The sequence below is a fragment of the Fragaria vesca genome, unplaced genomic scaffold, assembly GCF_000184155.1.
Source record: "Fragaria vesca subsp. vesca unplaced genomic scaffold, FraVesHawaii_1.0 scf0512996, whole genome shotgun sequence".
NCBI lineage: Eukaryota > Viridiplantae > Streptophyta > Magnoliopsida > Rosales > Rosaceae > Fragaria > Fragaria vesca.
In genome coordinates, this window is record NW_004443408.1 from 108,365 (window position 1) to 114,486 (window position 6,122).

The 6,122-nt window shown below is 34.7% G+C and overlaps 1 pseudogene; it reads right to left on the reverse strand.

The window, feature by feature from the left end:
• Positions 1-4,412: 4,412 nt before the first annotated feature.
• Positions 4,413-6,122, reverse strand: part of LOC101291110 — an 8,175-nt pseudogene continuing 6,465 nt past the window's right edge.

The following is a 6,122-nucleotide window of genomic DNA, read 5'->3' on the forward strand; positions in this document are numbered from 1 at the left end:
TTTGTTCTGCTGCCTGCATATTTTTTGGTCTTTTTAGTTGTGTTTGAGTTGTGAATTATCCATTTTATTGTGTTATCAGTTGTAAATCTGTTGGTTATGAGCAAAACATGTTGTATACTGTCTGTTGCTGGTTTTAAAGATTGTCTTTGGAATTTGTAGTCTGTACAAGGAAGCTACCTCCAACAGCTTGGTGTTAATCAACCCTGCAACATACTTGATTGGTTGGGCACATATGAAGTGGTGGCAAAAGGAAGAATATGAGCAGTTGACCCTTTAACCACAGTGCATGGCTACAAGCTGCGACTAGATTGTTATAGAGTAGAAATTGAGGAAGCAATCAATCCTAGAGCCGAACTCTACCGTTTCCAGCTTGAATTTTCAGCCATGGAAGATGCAATTGGAAGTACCATTGCTTGGCCGATCAAGTACATTGCCCCTCGCACTTAAGTATTAGTAGTTTTGTTTTCTTCTAGCCTTTTGTTGGTTTTGTGATTGCAGTACTATATATATGCATGACTTGTTGCTGTGAACTGCTGGTTTGTGTATTTTTTGGTTGTTGGTAGCTTGTTGCCCATAACTTGATTAAGGCATGAGCTTCAACTTATGTAGGTAGGTAGTTTAATTAGTATGGAATGATGTAGTGCTATATGAATTGCATTTGGAATGATGAAATTCAATATTAGGATGCCTAATTTCTAATGCTAATGCAATTCAAATCCGGTAAATTGCAATTTTTTTTTTCTTCATACTGCATTTTTTATGACAGGTTCAAAATGACATTCAATACCAAAATATGATGTTTGAAAGTGTCATTGATTAATTTCAAGCACAGTTAAGAATGCAAAAGATGACATTTAGTAAACGTCATAGTAAACATTCCATGACGACAAACAAACTCGTAAAAACCATTACAATGACAAAATTCGAGTAACAATAACAACCTATAAACGTCATTAAAGGTTTCTATGACGAGAAACAACCATCATAAAAACAATTACAATGATAGAAAAACAGCTACAATGATAGGTAGAAAACGTCATTGAAAACCTTGTGATAATAGTTTACAAACGTCATCAAAAGGTTTCTATAACGAGAAGGAAGTGTCATCAAAAGGTTTTCAATGACGTTTTTCAAATGTCATTGAAGGGTATCCTTTCCATGACACAGACTAAGACGACGTTTCTAACGACACATAGAAAACATCATGGAAGGTCTTCCATGACGTTTTTTGTGTGTCATTGAAGGCCTCCTATGTAGTAGTGAGAAGATGTGGATTAAATTGTTTTAGAAGTGTTTGGGCTTTGATGATTTTTCTTTCAGGTAGGGTTACCCATTTTCAAGGGAGGTTATGCCAAAATTTTGGTAGAATTTCCCTTGAGGTGGGTCCCGCAGGGTTTATTCCGGATTTCAAGGGGAAATCCGGGGTAGGTCCTGACATATATGTATTTGCATACAGTAGTACATGATTGACAAGAGTCACAAGACATGGTTCCATGAAGGAGAGAATGTCCCCAGTTAGGCATTGTCCTATATTCTTTAGATTGAAATTTGGAATTTATAGGTTGAGTGTCATATAGTTGAGATTTTTGACCGGTTACCTTCTTTCTAAAAACTGTACAAATTGGTTAGTTGTTTGAACTTGGTGTCTTCATGAAAGTTAGAGTAGAGACCTTAATGATCTTTTCAGAACTAGAATCTCTTGAAAATAAGTTTTCTAGAATTAGTTATGATTTTCTAAAGTTACAGCTGAGTTGAATATTTTCCTGAAACATCAAACTATCCTTGTTTTGATCATGTACTTGGTCTTGTGCAAAGACGATCGGTTGCCAACTCCACCAACTGTGGTAAGAAGGAGTTGGAGCACCACTCAGGGAGAAACCTATCATTTACCGGGTGGCCGAGCTTAGGGATAAGGGTGCTTCATTATCGGTGGTTGACGTGTACCCGGTGACGTATGACATCAACTAGCCTACAGCTGCTGAGCATTATGTAAGTATCAATACCTAAAGGCTTAAGGATAATGGTTTTAGTGTTTAAATATAAATGGTTTGGATTCAATGACAAATAATAATGGTTTGGGTTTTGGTGTATTTGCTATTTGAATAATATAACCTGTTTTAATGCATTCTTGTAATAGTCTGTTAAGAAATAGCTTGTATAACCTGTGCACATGCATTCTTGTGTGTATTATAATAGATTTGCTAACAAAACATTAGAAATTCAATTTGGATATTGCATGGTGGAGAGTTGCACATAGCAATAAAATTCATGATGTAACTACATGACTATAAAAAGACCATGTTGGGAGCTTGGGGTTGGGTGAGAGATTCAAGTAAACTATTAGAATTGAAGTTCTTATGAAATGTCGGAGTCTAAGTTATTTTGGCTTCCTAAAGTCTAAACCAAAAGCAATACTTATTGGAAGAGATGTCTTTAATTAAGGAAGCTTAGTTTATGGTTACACATAAGTGGAGGCTAGGATCCATGTATCAAACTGTGTTTTGCTTATTGAACTGCTACACATCCTTCTGTACTGTGTTTGGGGATCATCTCTTATGTACTGTGTTTTGCTTATTGAACTGCTACACATCCTTCTTCAGTTGTCATCCTGAATTCTGTTAGCTCTTTCTTGAGACTCGGCATGCTAAGTTGTGAATTTGCTATCTTGCTCTAGTTTCATGTTGTGTACTTCTATGATCACATCAGAGTCATCTAAATTACACTTCTAATATGCATGAATGTATGAAACTGGCATCAGTATGCCATATCTGACTACCAAACCTTCATCCATCTTCTTCACTAGTGGCTTGCATATTTTTATGAACAAAAAACACATGACAACATAAATAAACCTCATGAAGGAATCAATACTCACATAAATGAACCACACCATAGGCTCAACTCTTGGAACAAACTCCACAGATCAAGTTTTACTCATCTTTTAGATCAAAAGGAACTTTACAAGGTAATATTGAGGCTAGGCTAGGGGTATGAGTTGAAGAGTGAGGAATTTGTAATTCCTAAGGACTTAGCAGAGCATTGAAACACGTCTTATGTTGCCAAAGCAAGGGCCAAATATCATCATGTTGGGCCCATCGTCATTCCAACCTCCTTACAACATTGTGAAAAAGAACAAAGGCCATATATTCAGTTTTTGGGCCTTCAAACATACACAAAACTCCAAATTCACAAACAATGGACTTGATCCATTTTTTTTCTGCCATTTCTTTTGATTTTTTTCTTTCTTTATTATAATTTTTTTCATGCCATTTTTCTATTCTTTTGGACGAGTCACCTTCCCCCACACTTGTTTCTCATCATCATTCTACACAATACATCACAACATCATGCTCTACTAGGCCCAAAGGACAAAGGTAGAGATATCACTACACTAAGCTCAAGGTATGTATTTCATGAGTGATGAAAGAAAAAGGCTTAACGTAGGCTCAAAGGGGTTTAACTAAGGGGTGTGCCGCGCACACAAATAGGGACACATGGCAATCTGGCAATGGTGTTCATCCTAAAAAAAAATTTCATTTATCATTTCCAAACTCAGAGCGTTTTATGATAAAAAGTTTCGAAAGTCCGCAAGAGTGAGTTCTAGTCATCTAGAGTTCATTAAAAGCTATGGTGAGAAATCAACCAACAAGAAGGAATAATGAGGTTTTCGAAAATTTATAGCCAAGAAAACGAATCAAAATATTTTCAATAACCACTCAAAAAGAAAGCACATATATAAAGCTCAAAAGCTCACATAAGGGTCATATGAATCAAGTTGAACTCATCTTAGCATGAATCAATCAATCTCATTCATCACATTAGTCTAACCATCAATGCACACAACTCAAGTAAAATAATCGTTAAAATCTATTAACAATTATTTGAAATCAAGAATCTGACACATGCTTGCAATCCTTTTGTGACCATAATATTAATCCGTGAAAAGTTCATGCTCATCATAAAGTTGGAAGACACCTAAAGACTCAACGAAAAACTAAAAATTAGACTCTTTTTTTTTTTTGGACACTTATGTGAACAGTAACGAAAAAAAATAAAAAACTGACAGACACAAAACTAAACAAGACTCACAAGTCACTACTCCCCCCCAACTTGAAATAAACATTGTCCTTGATGTTATAAGCAATATCAAAAGATAGCAGACAAGTTATGAAAAGTAGAAAGAGAGAGAAGGAAGGAATGCCCCAGAAAGAGTAGACATTTCCGAGCAAAACTCTACAACTTGTTAGTGACTGAACCAGAAAATAAAATAAAATAAAAAACTAACCCGAAAACAATATTACAATTTACAACAAATGGACTTGGAGTCCAGCACATCAATCATCATAGACAGGATTTTCCAGAGAGATGGTTTCATCCTCTAGAACAATATTCTCCAAAAATGCTTTCAAACGCTACCCATTAACTTTAAACACATTACCATTCTTGGGGTCATCAATTTCAATAGCACCAAAAGGAAAAACTCTTTTAACCACAAAAAGACCAGTCCACCTATAGCGTAGTTTACTAGGAAAAAAATGCAATCTAGAATTAAACAAAAAAACTTTTTGACCAGGTTCAAAGGATTTTCTCAAAATTTTCTTATCATGAAAAACTTTCATTCGTTCTTTGTAAATCCTAAAATTTTCATATGCTTCATTCCGAATCTCTTCCAGCTCACTGAGCTGAAGTTTCCTAAGAGAGCTGGCATCATTCAGACCAAAATTGAATGTTTTAATAGCCCAGTAAGCTTTGTGTTCCAATTCAGCAAGTAAGTGACAAGGTTTTCTATATATTAAATCTATGGGTTCCATTTGTGTGTCTTAAAGTATGGATACCCAACTAGTTTTGACTTGCTATAGCAGGTTAAAGTAAACTAACACCGCTAACTCTCCATTAAGTCTCTATATATCTACCGTTTTCATTAGAAATATCTACCATTCAGATGAGCAAAATCATACAAAAGTAGACTCTCTGAATATCAAAATGATTCTTCAGACTGTCTACAACTATCATAAAAAACAGCTACTACTATATATCATGAAAAATATTACAGAAAATGTTGCAAGTCGAAAGACACATTTAACATAAGACACATCTACTGTTTTCATTTGAAAAGTAGACTTTCTTGAAATCAAAATTATTCTTGAGATTGAATCAGCCCATGGTTAAATTTGCAACTCTACATTTAACATACGACACATTTATTATTTTCATAACAAATCTCTACCATTAACATAAGAGAAATCAAAGAAAAGTAGACTTTTTGGAAATCAAAATTGTTCATGAGATTGAATCAACCCAGGGTAAAAGATGCAAACAATTTTTTGGAAATCAAAATTGTTCTTGAGATTGAATCAACCCGAGGTAAAAGATGGAAAGTCTACATTTAACATAACACACATCTACTGTTTTCGTTAGAAATGTCTACCGTTCATATAACCGAAATCAAAGAAAAGTAGACTTTGTGGAAATCAAAATTGTTCTTGAGATTGAATCAACCCAAGGTAAAAGTTGCAAAGTCTACATTTAACATAAGACACATCTACTATTTTCATAAGAAATGTCTACCATTAACATAAGAGAAATCAAAGAAAAGTAGACTTTCTGGAAATCAAAATTGTTCTTGAGATTGAATCAACCCAAGGTAAACACTACCAGAAGAAAGGTTATAGCCGACGAAAATAAAAAAACCAGGCCGACGGATTATTTTTTCGTCGGCTAAAGTCCACGTTAGCCGACGAAATTTTCCTTCGTCAGCTAATTTAAATTTTCGTCGGCTATGGTCAACTTTAATTTCGTCGGCTAAAGAATTTTTTTTGTCGGCTATAGTCTGTGAACTTTAGCCGACAACTTTAAAAATTCTTTAGTGCCTTATATTTGCAGATCTAGATAGCAGCTCATCATCTGGGAAAAAAAATTGGGAGAAAAAGTTTGGGTGTTGTCGAAATCTGTCCATAATTAGTTTGTGGAGCTATATATAGGTACGTATATGTGTATATATATGTTGATTTTGAGTTTTATTTGAGTTGATCGATTCTGAGTGTGATTGAGTTGATCGATTTTGAGTACGTTGGATGTATATATATATATATATATATATATGTTGATCGTATTTGGTTGTA